Source organism: Pyrgilauda ruficollis, unplaced genomic scaffold (assembly GCF_017590135.1).
Source record: "Pyrgilauda ruficollis isolate IOZ18807 unplaced genomic scaffold, ASM1759013v1 scaffold4, whole genome shotgun sequence".
NCBI lineage: Eukaryota > Metazoa > Chordata > Aves > Passeriformes > Passeridae > Pyrgilauda > Pyrgilauda ruficollis.
The window spans coordinates 7,599,573-7,618,552 of NW_024525489.1; positions in this window are offsets into that span (position 1 = coordinate 7,599,573).

Below are 18,980 nucleotides of genomic sequence, written 5' to 3' on the forward strand. Positions count from 1 at the left end.
AAAGGTATTTCATACAGCCACAATGCTTCATGTAATGTTTTCCTGTGCCAGTAAACATTATCATGTTAGGTTCCACAGCATTGCCTTTCATTAACAGAATTAACAATTAAATGCACTCCTTTGTTTTACATTATTTCCTTAACCACCTGTTTTCACTTTTTTCCAAGTTTACCATAAAGAGAAACACCCTTGTTTTTTCTGTTGACTTTTAAACTCTCTATTTAATCTTACTCATGCATTCTTCTCTCCACCAGCAGAAGTGCCACCCAGAGGGACATATCCTCAGCAATGAGAAGGGAACAAAAACCTCCCCACCTGCCCCCTGCACTGCAACACTACGGGTTATCCTGGAATAAACAGCATGAGAGCACGAATCTGCCAGCCCTGCCCCTCCCAGAACAAACATCCAACCCTTTCCCATCTTGCCCTGCCCTGAAGCCTGGCAGACGGAAGGTGCTGGAGCCACTGATGCTCCAAACGGAGGTAACGTATCCCGTCTACATCTTCTACATCTGCATTTAGGAAAGCTCTGCAACAAAACAGACACTGTGCCCATTCACACAAAACTGGGCACTAAGTACTGAGAGAGATAAGAACCCAGCGCACTCCAAGAGGTACATTCCACGCCTGAATTAGGGTATTATTTGTACCTGGATTTTACATTTCTTAATCAGATAAGTCTTCTCTCTCCGGTTCTCCTAGAGCACACAAAATAGTCTCAAAACCTAGGAAATCCTAGACTTGCATTTCTGCCTGGTTATCAAAAATGCATATATCAGAGTGGAAGAAAAAAAAATACAAAAATTTAGGAAATAACCTATTCCTGAGTTTAGTTTCTGAGTTGAAATCTATTTGCAAGGGGCCAATGGGGGAAATAAACTGTCAAAAGATATGCAGAGGATGAGGCTTGAGGGAGAGCCACTGCCAGGTTACCACAGGGGATGCTCCCTGGAGGTCAGGAAATGTGCTGTGTGTTGAAGCTCTTCTGAAGCATCCCATCTCACTCCATAAAACTGCCTGCCAGCACTACCCTCCTCCTTCCCTTGGGTCCAGAATCAGGGAAAAGCTGATGGGCTCAGTTCTTCTATTCTGTAGTCCCTGAGTGCATCCTGCAGTGACAATTTTCTTGGGGTTTGGCTGGTTTTTGGATTTGTTTGTTTTTTGGGTTTTTTTGGTACTTTGACATAAAAGGCTTCCAAGAGCTCTTTGAATATTCACTTGAAAGGCTGCTGAAAAGGGGACTGTAGCACAGGATGCTGCAAGGGAGAACTGCAAAATATAAACTCAGAAACAAAACAAATGCCCCTTCTGTGGAGAATAATCATCTGCAGAAATTTCATCTTTGTGGACTATTTGGGGGTCTTTAAACTTATAAAATGGTCTCCCATCGAAAGTGTGAGATGAAAGACAGACGTACCATGTATCACTAACACAAAATAATTTTTCTGGAATGGACCAATTAGTCCATTCCCTGACTTCTTAGGACCTCTCCATCTTAACTTTTTCTGAACTATTCCAAATAAACTCCTGTCTAGACAAATATTTTGTTAATCATCTCTACAATGAAAAGGAGCTTTCCTTTTTAAAGGCTACTTGTATTTCTCTCCTCATATTCTTAGGCACAAACATCTGCCTGTTTTGGGGATTTACAGATTTTCTATTACTAGTATCGGAACTTCTTAAAAAGACTTACGGTGCACATCTGAAGTAGTGAAATCTCATTTCCATTTTACAGATGAAGAGAAAAGAACATAAAATGAGATTCTATGTTTTTCCCAGATCTTGAATTCTACAGAAAAGTCTGAGGCTGCACTAGGATCCTGGACCATCTTTTATCTCTGTCAGCTCAAAAGGGATTTGGAATAGGAGTTATCTGAGATTTACAGGAAAAGCAGCCTCTGTTATCCTAAATTTGGGTTCTCCCTGTGGTACTACGGTCCCTGAGTTCAATCCTTATTTAAGTCACACAAGTGAAAAGTAAGCCCTGTATTGAGAGTCATTACAGTAACTCAAAGAGAGTCATTACAGTAACTCAAAATACACTGAAGTAGAGCACACCTTTTCATGTACTGATATTCCCTGTTCTACAGCTCCACTTACCTCTGCCCTATGATGTTATTTTTTTCTTTTTAATGTAATGTGAGAAGCAATATAGAATGAGAAAAACCAGAGAAGAGAAGTTGCAAAGAGTTTTTCAGAGCCTCAAAGGAAACATGGTATAATAAAATGATACTGAGCACAAGCAAATATGCAACACGCACGTGTCTACAGTAATGGGACACCTCAGGATCTAATTCTTCAGTCCAAAGAAAAATAATCTGTTCTCTTAATACATTAAGGAGTAAGACACAATAATCATAATAATTCTGAATGTGGAGTAGAAAAATGGGAAGGATTACCATAATAGGGAAAACATTTCCTCTGTCAGAATTCAGAGAAAATGCTACTGAAAAGGTGGAGCATTGGAATGCTGATGCACTGCAGACACAGCCCACAACTGCCCGTGCCTTCACACAAACCCCAGGTGTACATAAGAGCAGCTGCCCAGTCTCACAAGAGGTGTGAACATAGCCAGAACCATCTCAGAGCACAGACTCCAGACAGAAGAGGTGGATGCCCTACCAACAGAGGATGTGGAAGATGCACCAAGCTGTGGAGAAGTATCTGCATCCTCATCTTCAGCTTGTGTGTGGTTAAAATGATCACTTCGGCCTGCCTCAAGATCCAGGGCAGAGATGTCAGCTCCATTATGTTTATCTCTTCAGCATCTGACAAAATAATTTTAATACCTAAATACAATGTGCCCTAAGAACAGCTAACCTTGGAGAATTCCCCAGACAAAACAAGAGGGAGATACCACCTTCTGCAATGCATGCAATGTTGCATCTGTAAACATTACCTCATCCAGATGGGTAAAAAATATTTAAAAATTGAGACGGCATGAGTGTAAACATATTCCCATAACACATGAAGTAGGGACAAGTGGACAAGTACTTGACTATATGAGTTTCACCGCTCACTGGGTGTCATTCCAAAAAGCATCTGTCACTGCCACTGGCAATAAGTTTTGAAAACAACTGTATTTTTCTTCTCAGTTTAACAGGATCGCACAGCTGCCGACAAGCTACGTAAGCTGAGAGACCCAGGAAATGTGCGCCTTACCTCTCCAGATCTTGTCCCTGGTTATATTACCAGTGACAGGAGTGACAATGTTGCTAGGATGGTGTTAGACAGCACATTCACACGCAGATCTGACTTGTCAAGTCAGTACTTTCTGCCTGAACTTTTACACAGAGTAAATTAAGAGTAATTTCTTCCTTTTTTTTTTTTTTTTTTTTTTTTTATACTAAGCTATATACTATACTATACTTTTTTTTTTTATATATGTCTCACTTGAGGTTTGTAAACTTTTACTTATTTCAGTAATTCCAGAAGAGCAAGTAGAGGATTAGAAAATACAATGTGTCTTGCAAGAAAAACAGAAACCACTTGCCGCCTCCATGCTGAGATGTAGGTACAGGAGAGATGTTTTATAGCAGCTGAAAATCAAAGAAGAAGGGGAGAAGGGCAAAGAAGAGACCTCCTGTGCCACTGGGAATTTGGCTGCAATAGCATTGGGATTTACTCTGACCTGCATATTATTGTCAGATGTGAGAAACTATTGGATTAAGGGCCACATTAATGCATGGCAAGACAGAATCCTATAACATAAAGAATGACAATTTTAAAAGGAAAAGGATGGGGAAAGAAAAAAGACACACAGAGGTAAGTTAAATAACTGGAGTTCAGCGGTCAGAAAAAAAAAGCCACATTTCTATTCTCCAGCATTCATTCTTCTGAAATAGGTCATTCTCCCACACAGGCCTGCTGAGGAGTTGTTCCTTAGCCAGAGATAAAGGAAAAAATTAGAATTTAACCATGGGCAAAGTTACTGATTTAAGCTGTTTTAATCTACTATAAAAACATAATATAAAACTTTTATATTAATTTAAATAACATTGGAGTTTATCCATACCAGCGTACCTGCAAAATTATTGCTGAGAATAAAAGCAAGATGGATCATTTTTTCATAAGAAAAGGCTTAATTAAATTTGAACATTTTTATCCTGAAGATACACTGTCTCCTGCAGAAATCCTATTTTCCTATCACCTGCTTTAGCTGACAACACACAGGGCTGCTGGACAAGGAGTGGGCATAGGCAGTGACCTCAGTGCAGGTTTGTCCAAAACAGAGAGGACAATCCAGACAAGGCATCCTGTGGTCCTGTTATACCCATGTACACCTTTAACTGTCCAACACCCTAATCTGTTTTTGCAGTGCTCAGCTCTGAGATGCTTTGGCCCTGAATGTACAGAGATCTACTTTGATGCCTGTGAGTGAGAAGAAAGAAAGGAATTGAAGAGTCAAAAGCAGCAATGTGATGGCTTGGGTTGATTCCTCTCAACAACCCACACTTTCTTGTTGCAAACACTGCTGGTAGGTGACACAGTTAAGGGCTGGGTTGTGGCAGCCCAAGGGCTGTGAAACTGCCCACACATTTGCACACATCTCTGTTTCAAAGATTTGGTTTTGGTGCTAATGTTTCTTCTCTTACCCACAGTGTATTCTGGTTTGATCTTGATTTTGGGCCCAGCTGGGAATTCAAACACCTGCTTGAGCATATCTTCCCAAACCACTGTTGTTGTAACATCAGCTTCTACCCTACAAATAGGAAAAATATAAAACTTGAATCATCTCTCTACCCTGTGAGCCAGAGATACGTCCTTTTTTAATACAGAACAGAAAATATACTTGGTTTTGTTCATCCCTTTTCTAGGCTGTGAGGCATTATTGCCCATTTAATACATGTGTATGTTAAGATTAAATCATGTATTGAAAATCACAAAGTTTTTTTCTTCCTTGCAGCTGCATAGCAAGTTAACACTCCAGTTTTTCTGAGAGACTGTCTGCATTTATTATTGGTCTTTTGCTAAATTGTGACAGAAAAACCAGGTTGAAAAAGAATAACCTCTGCAGAAATGAAAACAATGTTTGCAATAATTGCCTAATGATGTTATTTTCTGCTTCTGTGCTAGAAATTGTAGCTTGGATTATACAAATGCTTTACAGGGGGGTAGTAAATTGTCCTTCTCTCTATGGATTTACAATATCAATCTTGGTAATTTGTTAGTTACAGTGTATGTAATGTGATATTATTGCTCATGTTACACAAGAGGATTACACAGCTTACTAAATAAAGCACTGGTCTTTCCATTAGGGACCATACTTCCTTCCAGACTGATGCCAAGACAAGTGAAATTAGATTGGTGATCTCAGCCCTAGGACCATCTCTGGTGAATATAGACTGAGATCCCCAAATGACTAAATGCACAGAGCCAATCACTCATCTCTCTCATCTTGCTCCTAACACCTGGATTCCAGATTGTTACATTTTGTATTCATCAGCTGTTGAAACACATTGATGTGTGGTTTTCCAGTGCAAGATTTACCCTGTCGCAGATTTGTATCTATGCTCCTGTTAGTTTATTAGAAGCCCACAAAATTCTATTCAGATTTTATAAGGGCACATTCAACGAGTTTGTTTGACAGGTTTCAGTGTTTTACAGTTTGAAAATCCATCCTTATTTCATTTCTGACTTCTAGGATAAGAAGATACTGTTATTACTGTGTTGATGTTTGATGCAAATCAATGAAAAAAAAGGAGAAAGAACTATGAAAATCTGCAGTTTTCTTTGAGTTCAATTTTATTCCTTCCTACACTTTTGCTCCTAAAGTTCTTTCTGTGATATTCTGCTGCTCAACCTAAAATGTTTGTTTTTTCTTTTTAATTTCACTTCTCACAGATTAAATCCTTTTCCTCTGTCTATAGAGTTTGTCCTTTTTTATTATTTGCACTTCTCTGTCTGTAGTTGTCTTATCTCTCCTTCTTGTGATTAATTGTAATACTTACTGTTTTCTGAGCTCTGGCTAGCATTTCAATATATTTCAGGTGGAGTGGGTCCTACAACTGAACACAATATCTCAGGTTCTATCTCAGCTGGTAGAAAGAGAATGGTGTCTTAACCACCTAGAATAAAATTGTTAATGTTTATTTTATTACTTTCCTCATTCTAAAATTTTTGAATAAATTTTGTATCGATTAAAAGAGTTGCACTGACAGCTTTAAACCTGCCAGTCTCTGTTTATCTGCATAAAGAGTAAAGCTCAGCATTGCTCTATCAGCCTAGATCAGCCCTGATCACAAGGGACTTTATCTGTGGCTGAAAGACTTGCCCTTGAGTGAAGTCAGCCTAGCACTGGACCCCTTGGCACTGGTGCCTTTCAATAACTCTCAAGCATCCAGCAATCCTTTGCATAGCAAACTCAGTGAGGAAATTAATAGTGCTCAGATTTTTCAAAAATACTTAGGCACTGAAAGACATGGGGCACATTTAGAGCAAGGCCTGGCCTTAAGGTGGTGACTCTAAGTCACAAACCCACCACTTGTTTCTACAGCAAGCCTCTTACACTGACTCCCAGCACTAAGCCTGCATAAGCCTGGTGTGGTCCCTGTCCTGAGACCAAACCCACCCCTGCTTCTGCATCCTCTCCTCCCACTGTGGTGTGGTACATCCAAGCACTGGAAGCATATTACTACCAGTCCCACAAAATCCCTTTTCCCAATTTAGGATTCATCCGTTCTTTACCTCCTGAAAGGTTTTTGTGGGCCAAACTTGGAAAGGCAGGTCAACAGTCCATTCCCCATTTCAGCAGCTTTGCTTGCCTCAAACTGCTTGAGGACACTCCTTGGTGAAAACTCTAATAATAAATAAGCCCTAAAACCAAACAATAGACATTTAGGATGTGATTTGTTGCATTCATTTGAAAACAAAACTCAGCTCCATTCTGTGCAGACTTTTTAAGTTCATACACATTTCTGGGAATACTGCTCCATGGCACAACTGAAATAGTAAACAAACAAATAAATAACACACAGCCCCAGTTATCTTAAGGCTCTACTGAGAGAGGCACAAGAGTACCACTTGCTTGAACAAGTGAGCTTTTTAGATGAGCTGAATTATTGGGAATGGAGCTGTGACTGCCTATTTGTTTTAAGTGGACAATAATGTCTGTTAATCACTAACTTCTGGTTACCACTGACCAAGACTACTTGAACAAATAACCTGGAGGTCCAAGTATCCGCATTCCATTACCGAGCTCCAAAAGCCACTTAATCACTTCACCACGAGCACTGCAGCTGCCTTGCAATGTGGCACAGACGGATCTAATGAGCAGTTTCAACAGCCTTGGTTTGGCTTTGTGCTTTGCAAAAACACAGGCATGATAATGGGCAAGAGATGGGCAATTTGTGAATGCTTTCTACATTTTTTTTTGTGGCTGCTGAAAGAGAACAAGAACTCCCAGTAGCTGAGGTCAGTGGAAGCAATACCAGCCCTTTGGGCAGAGGCAGTGTGAGGCTGGGCTGGGGCTCAGGGTCTGTGCTGGTTCGTTGTGGCTGCTGTCACCAGGTCATCCCTCCCTATAGGTCAGGGCATGAGGGACAGAGGCCTGCATGTGGAAGGGAGCTGAGGAGCAGCTGGAGATCTGAGATTACAAAACATCATTCCGAGCCAAAGGAGAGGATGTAAATCCTAGTGTTCTTCCACTTCTCTCCTGTCCCCACCTGAAGATTGTATCCAGAAAGGGGCAGATCCAACACTGGGTCAGCAAGCATGGGTGGCTGCTCTGAGGGGAGGGAGGGAAATCCAGCTGCGCCATACAGAGTGCCACTGAACCCATCAGCCAGCAGCCACAGCTCAGATGTAGCAGAGACAAACCCCTCTTAGACACCACTGAGTGTCTGCTGGGGATCCCCAGATAAAACAAATGTCAGGGAGAGATGGGGCAGGACAGAAAACCACTCCCCAGAGACGAGGTCTGACAGGAGCAATTTCCCCCAATTTATTGCAGACAGAGACCCAACGTGCCTATGTCAGATAGCAGGAAGAGGGGGAGCAAGGTCATCCTCCTAAAATCAGTTCTGCAAAAGGATTATTGCTTCATGTAGAAGAGATGTGGGAGCGAGAGTGACAGAGCTCGGGAGTTCTGCTTTTTGAGATTTTACAAGGGAGCAACGAGCCAGTGTAATTACTGTGCTGAAGCTCACTACAGAACTTGTAAATTCATTGTCAGTGCAGTTGACTCCATTCCCAGATTCTTAACTCTAGTTCAGTCTTTCCCCTCCATTCACAGGTACAAATGCCTCTGGCTTTGTGGAAGTGACTAGAACAGAACTGACTTGCTACTTTTTACCCTAAGAAACTGTTGGTAGCCTACAGGTAGAAATCAAAAGCATGTCAGTTGAGATTTGGGTAAAGTAGGACTTGTTCAGCATTAAGGAGGTTTAAGTGTTCAGATCTGCAAATTAGCCTGGTCTTTGTACTTTTTTTGTGTTACCAAAAAATCTAGAGTGAAACTTGCCATTCTGGGTTATTTCACCGTCAATTACATGCACAAATAAGGCTCGGGGCACACACCTTGCAGGCTTTTTTTGGTTTCAAAAATATGTGCAAAGAATGAGAGAGCAGGTACTGACAATTTAGAAATCCTTAATAACAAACAGCGTTAAGAAAGTCAGTTTAAATTAGTTGATAGAGCACAAAAATACGCCAGATTTTTTTTTTCCTGTGGTGTATTGGTGATTAATATCTTAGGAGAGGAAACATATGTTACAGTGTAGCCAGTATCATTTAAATAATGCTATGGTATTATCTTGAGAATGAATGTTCAGAAAAGCTTACTTACTGTGAAATTATCTACAACTTTGGGGTTTGATAATTGCTTAGTGAAAACTTCTGCACTGTAAGATTTGGCTCCATTTTTAAACAAACTGCTGCTCATTATCAAACACAAATTATAACACATGACTTGACAGAAGTTCTCTGTGCTCTCCACCGGGATATAAAAAAGGTGATGTCTCCAAGATGGCAAAAATGCTTTTAATAGAGACAAAAAAATATGTCCAAAGGCTCTTTTCTTTGAGCACCACAGAAAATCAAGCTGCCAAGGTAAGGCAAGTGGGATGGGAAAATCTTTCCCTCCAACACACTTTCTCCTAAAGGCATCAGGAATCATTTTAGTCCATGTATCTCAGGAGACTGACACAAAGTCCCTTTGAATCAAGTGGGGGATTTTTATTAAAATCAGCAGGCATTTGTTGGGGAGCCAAAAGCCTGTGTGAATTAAACCAGTGAGTCAGAAATGGAAGAAGATGGAGCCAGGCCCAGGCTGGACTTCAGGAAGGAACAGAGTATGTTTCAATCAAAAGAATGAAGACCAGAGCCCCAGCTTCTGCATCTCCCCCTCTGTAACCCCTTTGTAGGCTGCTGCAGTTGGGTATACTGAGGGACTCAGCTGCTAGGGGTGAAAATAGCAGTTTCCCCATTCTAAAAAAAGAACTACCAGCCACCCCTGTTTCCCAAGCTAGGAACTATGTCAGTGGTTTTCCAGGCTTTGCCATGCTTTATAGAGTCAAGTAAAGGCAAAGGTGTCTGGAGCTCCAAGAGGGACAATTTTCATGTCACAGGCAGTATCTTATGCTCTATTTCCAGCTGAAACACTCAAAAATACTGATTTCTTTCTAATTTTCCAGAGGGAGCACAAGGAAGCATGCCACAGCAACATAATTCCTCAAAAAATTAGGCCAATAATAATATTTTAAAAAGTTTTGTCAATGGTTTGTTCATATCTCCTGCAGAAAAAGACAGAGAATGACATGTCCCTTATGTCAAAGCCCCCAACAGCAATAAAAGCAGCATGAAATACAAGGAGTTTTTAAGGGGGTGTTTTATCAGCCTTCTTCCCTCTGCCTATTTTCCCAGGAGATTAAAAAAAAAAAAAAAAAGGCACAAAGATGTAGAATCAGAGGAGCTGAGGAGAAAAAGGCAGATCTCCAAGGTATTGCCCATCCCAGCCCTCTGCTCTGTGACAGCTCCCACCTTGCCAGGTGAGGTGGTGGGTTCCTCATTCTCCCCAGCCTGCCTGAAGCACACACCCAAACACATCTGTGGATTTGGTGAGATCCCATCTCCTGTGTTTGCATGGGACAGGCTGGACCAGGAAGCTCAGCACAAGACTGGAGGCTGAATGCTACCTTTGCAGAGCATGGTGCTGTCCACTCACCCATCCACTGTGGAAAGGTAACCAATTCCTGGGAGTATGCAAGCTCCAAAAGGCAAAGGCTCCCCAGAGTCAGAGACACTTCTTTTCCTGACACCATGGAGAAACCAGGTGTAATGATGCCATCATGTATAGATGCTATAATAGATGAAAAGGCCCCAAAAGGCAAACCTAGTTTACTGGTTGCAAGTGCTCTGAAAAGACTGTGCAGCTTTAAGCCGCTCTCAAAAATTACTACTGAATTTTTGAAGTGGGGTTATTTTCAGAAACATAAGTCAAACACATTTGACTAGATGGAGGTAGCAATATAAAGTACATCCTCATTTACATTAAAAAGTAATTGCTTTCCATAGTGGAAAAATTAAGGAAGCAAAATGTATTGTCTAAAATTACACTAGATTAGGTGAGCCAGATCTTTACACATGCCAACTCTTACATTTTACTCCTGAGATATCCATCTTTACTAGTAACTTATTTTATGGGTTTATTAAAAACATCATGTTGTCTTATCCTACTTAACTGCAAATAATTCAAACAGAATGTTGGAAGATTTCCCTTGCAGCCTGTAAGAAAAAAAATGTTATCTTTCCAAAACTGTTGTTTTAGAAAAAATCCTAAATATTTCAAAAACTAAAATAGTCAAGTAAACTGTAGTCAAGTTTCAATAGTCAAGTGAAGTCTAACACTCAGTAAAAATACAGTTCCTTAATACATGTGGATCTTCACCTGACAAGTTGTTGTACAACAGCTTCCCCTTTTTCAGAGGGGCTCTCTGGAAAAGCTCTGGCTTTGGAGTGCATTGAATGCCATCTGGCTGCAGAGCCTACCCACAGAGGCAACTCTCATGCCTACAGAGTAGCAGAGAAGTTCAATTCCAATCCAAATATTTTCCCTTTCAGGCAAGGCATGTTAGTTTTTTTACAAACATAAATAAATAAAAAGCAAATACTTCTGCAAAAGAAATCTCACATCATCAGAATTAGAGCTGCGTAAATGATTGGATCTTTTGGTGTAGTCAAATGAAAATACTAATAGGAATAAAAATAACAATTAATTTTCAGTCTTGCTAAGTTTATTTACTAACCTACTTGTCACACTTATTTTCAGAAGATCAAACCACAAGACATAAAAATTTCCTGTTAATTGAAAACCTTGGGCGTTGACCTGCTCCATCCATGACACAGCTACCACAGCCTGTGCTATTCTTAATAAAGCTCAGAAGAGGCAATCACCAAACCAGGATAATTTTAAATACTGCTGTTGAAAACACCTTTCAGTTGAACTCTGAAACTCTGAGATGTGAGTGCTGTGGTTAATTTCAAGTTTACTGATTGAGAAAGAACTTCTAAATCATGCCATTCATAAGAAAAAAAAAATCCACTTGAAATGAGTCCAAGACAAATGTTTTTTATATATAGGCTCCAATCTAGATTTTGAAATCATGCAAGACTGTTAAGTCCAATCAGTTTTTTCTTCCTCACAAACTCCATTTTCAAGCATAATTTCATTCCCATTTTATAAAAATTTCCCAACATTCAATGACATTTCTCTCTAAATATATGTTTAGGTCATATGAAGACAAGTATGGCATTTATAGGTCCATTCAAGATTAACTATATGAAATAATTAATGTACAATGAACAAATGCAACCCCAAAGCTGAAGGTCAGACCCCATTAAACATATCACTCTTCACACTTACAGGAGCCCCTGTTAACTTGGACAGGATATCTGAATCTTTTGCTATCTGGTCCTCACAATGTGGGCCAGGGGTTCTGTGGGTGTTTTAGAAGTTAATCAGCCTTTTGTGGCAGTAACTCTAAAGTAAGGTCTTACTGGTGTGCCAGGAATGTCCTGTTTTCTTTTGACAGGAGGCTGCCAAGGTACCACGTTACCATTGTGTGCCTTTCACAACCGCTCTCTATTTTATTATCAGCTTCTCAGTTTCATCTCTTGGATCAGCAGCAATTTCTGAAAAGTATTTATTTTCTTTGCTAGCCCAGCAAAGGGCTGCCACAGCATGTTGGATTACACCAGCAAGCAGCAGGGAGGAGTAGGAAAGGTGGAATACAACTTAGTGTAGGCTTCATCTGCTGCCGTGGCCAGTGCCCATCCTGCAACAGTACTGCCCATAAATTGCTGCTGTACTGCACTAGGCTGCAGCAGACAGCAGGTAGGCTGGCAATATTTTTCCCAGGGAAGGATGATTTCGTTGCCTTGTAAAAAAAAATTGAAATTTTCTTCCCTCCACTTTACAGAACAAAGAGCACAGGACCAGACCAAACAGACCTGGATACTTTTCCCCAAGCTGGGGAAACCTTTCCTGTCACAGCTGCAGAAGAGGACAGCTGAGAATCCACTCACAAATGCCAGCAGAGAGAGTTGGAGTTGTTTTGGGAGAGCAGGAATGAGTCTGGGTTACATCTACTGATACCTGGGGCAACCTCTGCAGTGCACTGGCTGCTTGGAGGCTGCGGGCTCTGGGGAGCACCTTCCCCAAGAGCCATGCTGGTGTGCCCGCCTCCTCTGTACCTGTGCTGTTCACTGTGCCAGTAATGGCTCTTCTCCAACCACCTCTTCACTGCCCATGCCTGGAACACAGGCTGAATTAGCAAGAGCATAGCTCCATTCCCATTGGGAATCTCACCTATCAGCAGCAGGCAAGACAAATGATGACTTTGCACTTGCAGCCAGTTGTTTCACTGGACAGATTTCTAAGTGAAATCAAAGTCTTAGATTGGGGCATCTCAAGGCCATTGCATGAACTGCACCAAAACTGAGAAAAATCTTAGGATAGAGTGGCCTCACGAGCTCCCCTCCACCTCAGCAGTGAGTTTGTGCTACACTCGAAGGCTGTCCCCCAGGTCATCCCTCTGTCCTTTTCCTTCCCAGCACGCACAGGAGAAACCACCCTGACACGACCTGTGGCACAGAAGACCGCAGCAGGCAAAGAGAAACCTTTCACATTTCCAAGAGCTCCTGCACACGGCACTTCAAAGAAGGTGAAACACCCTTTGTCTCACAGTTTCAGACTGATGGCTGCCACCACTGTGTGCTCTCCGTGCAGAATCAATTAGCCAGTCTCTGGTGACTCTGCAGAGGCACGCTTTCTTCCTCTTCTGAAACGCCGTCAAGGTTTCCTTATCAAAGGATTATGCCTATGACAAGAAAGCAAAGTAATTTAATATAAGCTGAAAGGGAAATGGAAAACTCCTCCACCTAAGGCTAAAGCAGGGACTGCTGTATCGGGAAACACCACTATAATCTACAAAATGATTTCTCACATCTGCCTCAAAAAAAAAAAAAAAAAAAAACCAAACCAAAAAACCAACAATAAACCCCCAAAACCCTTTAAAAACAGCCTTTCCAGAGCATACATGTATAAGGGGGTAAATTGGCTTAGGTCAACCCCATGCCCACTAGCATAGGTCATTCCCTATTTCAGATACAGTTATTTGCCCTCTATGGAAAGATGAAAACCACTCTAGACAGAAGTAAGGCTTTCAAACCCTGCTTAGACTCTTCCTAGATCCTCCTTTCAGTTGTTATAAATTAGAAGTCAATGGATCTGTGTAGTTTACAGCAACAAGTTTCTGAGCCACTGAGTCTAAAACAGGAAACAGAATTATAAGATAAATGGCCACAAATTTCTTATTACTCGGCACACTTTTTTAACATATGCATTCTTTGGGCAGCATACCACAAGTATGATATTCTATCACAAATATTTAGTGAAGTAAACTTTTAAAAATATTATATAATTTGTGGATGACCATGGACTCTTTAGTGTGTCCCCATTCTTTAAATTAGTCTGACTGATGGCTGCAACCCTTTTTCCTTTTTTCCCCTCCTTTTGTGGCAGTACATTTTATTTACCAAACTACTTTGTGAGAGCTGGAGGAAAGGTACTGTGTGTGCTTTCCTCATACAGAGCAGATTCCAGAGACGTTTTAGTACAATTCAGAAAGAGAGCTTGGCAGGCCTTCCCCCTCACAGTAATTCACATAGGCTTAAGGCTACTACTCAGACAGAAAGAGAAAACAAATATGAGTGGAGGAGCAATTTTCCTAATTGTTTACACTTTCTGTGAACTTATTCATGAAACTTGTGGCAATCTACTTTTTTATATGCTCTCACAGAATAAAGCATTTCAGTAAAAAAACCTGATGTGGTAGCTGTTTCCAGTTGGGTACTGTTCTCATTGTGCCCATGGTTTCAGAGACAAAGAATCTCCCTCTGCCTCCTTTGCTAACCCTGCGTGTCATGGGGTTTTGAGGTGACAAAAGGAACAATAAGAACAAAACAAAATCAACATTAAAAATCTGCCCATCAAAGAAAGAGAAACAAAGAGTGAGAAAGCAGACAGCAGGTAAGAGGTTGCTTTGGCCCTATCAGACAGAAGAACAGACAGAGCACTCCCTTCTCACATGGGACACAATTTCACATGGTAAAATGCCAAATCAGGTTTAAAATGTTTTGTCATTCCAAGGTACTTTATATTAGTTGTTTTTTTTTTTTTTTTGGGTTTTTTTTTTTTTTTTTTTTTTTTTTTTGTTTTTTTTTTTTTTTTTTTTTTTAATTGGGAGAAAGAATTGCCACTAATTTTCCAAAGAAAAAAATTCAAATTCACCAAAGACTGAGTGCTTTGAGATCTGGATTATCTGGATTTCAAATTAATCCAAAACTTGTATAAATCCTGAATTGAATTCTACTGGGACTTTAAAGAGTTGTCTTCTCCTCTGTAACAGTTGCCTCCAGAAGAAAGCACCAAATTGTCACCAAGGAATTTCTCTTGCCATTACTTCCACCTTAATTATAAGCAGAAAATACCAGAAGAACCTAACTAGATAGCCTGAGAAAATAAATATTTAAAAATTTTTATTTTATTTTGTTCTTTTGCTCTTGCTCACATCCACATCAAAATAATGCTGGAAAGTGAAGAGTGCTTTCCCAGTGTGTTCCCAGAGGGATGATTGAGTTGCCTACAGTAAGGGCAAACTTTCTTGGACAAGAGACACAATTTCCTTTGCAGCCTCTACAGAACTACAAAAACGCTCTGCTGGATGCAGGAGCCACCAGCCTTATTGGCTTTCCACTCCAGGAATAAGACGTATTCCTTCAATCAAAAGTTTATGTAAAAAATAATAAAACAGCACAAAAATCACATAATGCAGCAGATATAAAACAGTCCCAGGTAGCAGGGTAAAAACTTGAGTAAAGCAGACCTGATTTAGCATCTGTGGGATTTGTAGAAGTAATCAGTCTTTAGGAAATGTATGACTTAAGAGGGCATTAAGGCCTAGTCTAAGGGATGATCCTACTTCAGGAATGCCACAGAAATAAGGAAATGGAGGTGAGAAAAAAAAAGGAACAAAAGGGGTTAGAAGACAGGCTCCATTTGAGGGCAATATGTTATTCCCATCAAATTGTTTCCACTCTGAGTTTTCATATTTAAGAGGTTGGATAAGACTTGGACAAGCCTCTGACCTTTTAAATGCTTAGCTGAATCTGGAATTCCAAACCTTTTGAAGCTACCCCATCATAAACACTAACATACAAAAAGATTCCACACAAATACTAAATGCAAAAGACATAATTTACAAATATGTGAGTGTGCCAAAGAATACTACTGAACCTCTACAAAGATTTTTTTTTTTTTTTTTTTTGTGTACCACATACTGAAAAGTAGCTAGACTAGCTCAAGGCTGTTTTAAAAAGCTTTTCATTGCAGCCAGCATTACTTCAGTGGGTCCCCACAGATACTTGGGTTGTAGTGTGCAAAACTCAGCTGTTTCACTTTACATTAGATTGCACTCCTTCAAGCTTGAGATCCTGAGATGATAGCCTAAACAAATGAGCAGAAATCCCCTGGAGTCTGGCTATTTACTATTTGTATTCAGAAGCTCAGCTGTCTGTCTTTGTGACAGACACATTGCAAGAAAATAATTTGCTTTGGATAATATATATTGTTGTATTCCAGTTCTGCTAAAAGGACTACAGGAATTCAAGATTACTTACTAGATCCATGTGTAAGATTCATAAGGCTCCTCATTTTTCATTATATCAGCACACTTGTAAAGTGCGTCTCTTCAAACCACTTAAAACTACCCTGCACCCTGGAAGCACCAGTGAATACAATTTTACAGGTACACCTTAGTTCAAAAGCAGCAACAATAACTGTTTTTATCATTCAACAGAAAGATGCAGGCCACATTTTCCATGTACTCTTATTATACCAGTCTCACCAGAAAAAGCCAACACAGTGGTGTTTACCATGGCCTATTTGTACCCATATTGAAGTTCAAACACTGCACACAGACTTTCTGCCACCGAGAATCAGTCACATTGTTGACACCCACATATCTACATTCAAGACATTCTTCAACAGCCACCAGACAGCCACTTGGAAATGCAGCTCAAGGAGCTACAGTGATTTGGGTAGCAGAAATAATGTGGTTACTGGGAGAAAGTTTGTGGAAATGTATTGGCAAGATTAGTGGAAGAGCATTTCCTATAATTTGCTGACCACCAAGTTAAAGATATTGCTAGAGCTGACTTGTAGACTGTTTGCAGCTCTTTGTACATGTAGTGAGGATAACTGAGCTCAAAAAAACTGGGCACTCAGTGGCAGTGTGTCTTTTTCCTAGAAAAGTATGGTTGAATGAATAAGATTAATGAAATTCAGATACATACTTTCCAGAACAACTATAACTACCCCATCTGTGCCTCTGCAGTACTCAAAAGTACTTTCTATGTTCTCGAATATTTTGACAGTGTATCTGAGCAAGAGTCATTTGTAGCAACCATAGCATAGACATAAATAACTTTTGAAAGTTTCAGCCATATACTATTCATATGGTCCAGGTTGTCTTCTGTTTGTTTGAAGGCAAAGAACCATAGTTGATTTCACCTGGAAACAAGTTAAAAGGATTTCAGCTAAATAAATATGATTTTTAAGCATATATTTTTTAAATTTTCTAAATAAATCAGGGCTCACATGCTGGATTAATGTATGACACAACCCAAGCTTGGCATCTTTCTCTCTGCCATCATAACAAACAAATGTGGCTTCTCATGGGGAACCCATACAGCCCATATGACTTGTATTTCTTTCAATAAAGTGCCAATATATTAATTTGTCTGAGCTACCTGCCAGAATGCTACCCATATTTTTCTCCAACCCAGCTCCTGCTTCAAGGGTAACTTGGGGGTGTTGCTCTTATTTGGTCCTTCCCAAACTAAGCTCTAGCCCTGGGCTCTTTCACCAAGTCATTGTAGACATCAAAACATCACAAGTCAGAGCAAAGTCACAAGTGCTCAGTGGTAGCAAGAAAAAATCACAAGTGGAAAGGGACCCAAAGAATGTCTTTGTTGGGGCAGCCATTAAGCAAGGCTCCTCTCAAGCACGCATGTACTGCAAACACACATGAGGCTCCAGACTTCAGTAAATGGTTGAACAAGTTTACTGACATGACTCATTCTATTGCTATGTCTAAACTGAATCAATTTTAGCTGCTCGGCTCTGATGAATGTTAAGGTCATAGCAACCATAAAAAAAATAAGAAAGGCACCTGAAAACATTAACAACATGGGAAAAATATGGGGTTTAGCTGAAAATAAACAGAAGTAATTTCAAAACAAAGAGCAAGTTTATTTGTTCTTTCCCAGAAAGATTACCTTGTCTCATAAATGGATCTTGCTATTAAAGTTTCTCTGCTTCCCCAGCAATGGTATCGTGGTTCTGTAACACTGTTAGTCTGGTCAAAGGCTATGTGGGCCACAGAACCAAGGCAATGACAGTGTTTATGAGAGCTGGAAGCAAGAGGAGGATGAGAAAGATGAGGAGAGACAATACTAGTCATCTACAAAATAAAGAGCTAGGCAAGAGGGCAAAATTGCTGAAGGGTAGATAGAGCTAGTAGTGCAGAAACACCATCAATTTCTTTGTAAGAAAATGGAAGAGAAAATTGCACATGCTCAAAGAAAAGTCCTTGAAAGTACCTGACAGTCAACTCTGACTGAAGGGGAAATAAAAATTAATTTGGAGCAACTTAGATCCTGCAAAATCTTATTCTGTTAACCCCTTTTGTTTAGTAAATTCCGTTCAAAGTGCTTTTCCTGATAAGGCATTTTAGGGCTTAATCTCACAGGAACTAGGACTAGGATTTTATCTGGTGGGCTCTTCTGTGAAGCATTTCAGCTGTCTGAAGCCATAGTAGCTGGAAACAATGAAGTACATCTATGTCTACACTCCTTAGTTTGAAGTCATTGCTAAAGTTCTACACAGGAGGTCACAATTTGGGCACCAAATACAATATTTTCCATCCACCAGCTAGAACCTAACAAACACTGCCTTAAATAAATTTGTGCCCATGCCAAATTCAAAATTAACTTCCCAAGCGAAGCTAGGGTTGATGGGATGGGGCCAAGGGGCCCACAACTCTGCTGTTGAGCTAATGGAGCAGTCTCAAGCTGCCAATCCAACAAGGGAGACTTTTTTATTTAACATATACATTACACAACGTGTGCAATATTTTCCACATTCAATGAGAAGACTTTATTTATAAGCTGCCTGTGTTGAAATGGTCTCTTATTACAAGGAAACAGCAAGCCAGGTTGAGCCTGGAAATGAACTCTCATTTTCTCCTTCACTGCAACATTCAGTGACATTTTGCTCATTCACTCCAAAAATATTTTACCGATGGTTTCGGACATTTAGTGGATATGTAGGCCCTAGAATAATGAATTATATGCCCGAATATTTTCATCTTGTTCAGTCTTCATTACTTAATGGAAGAGTCAGTGAGATACCAAGTTTAAGG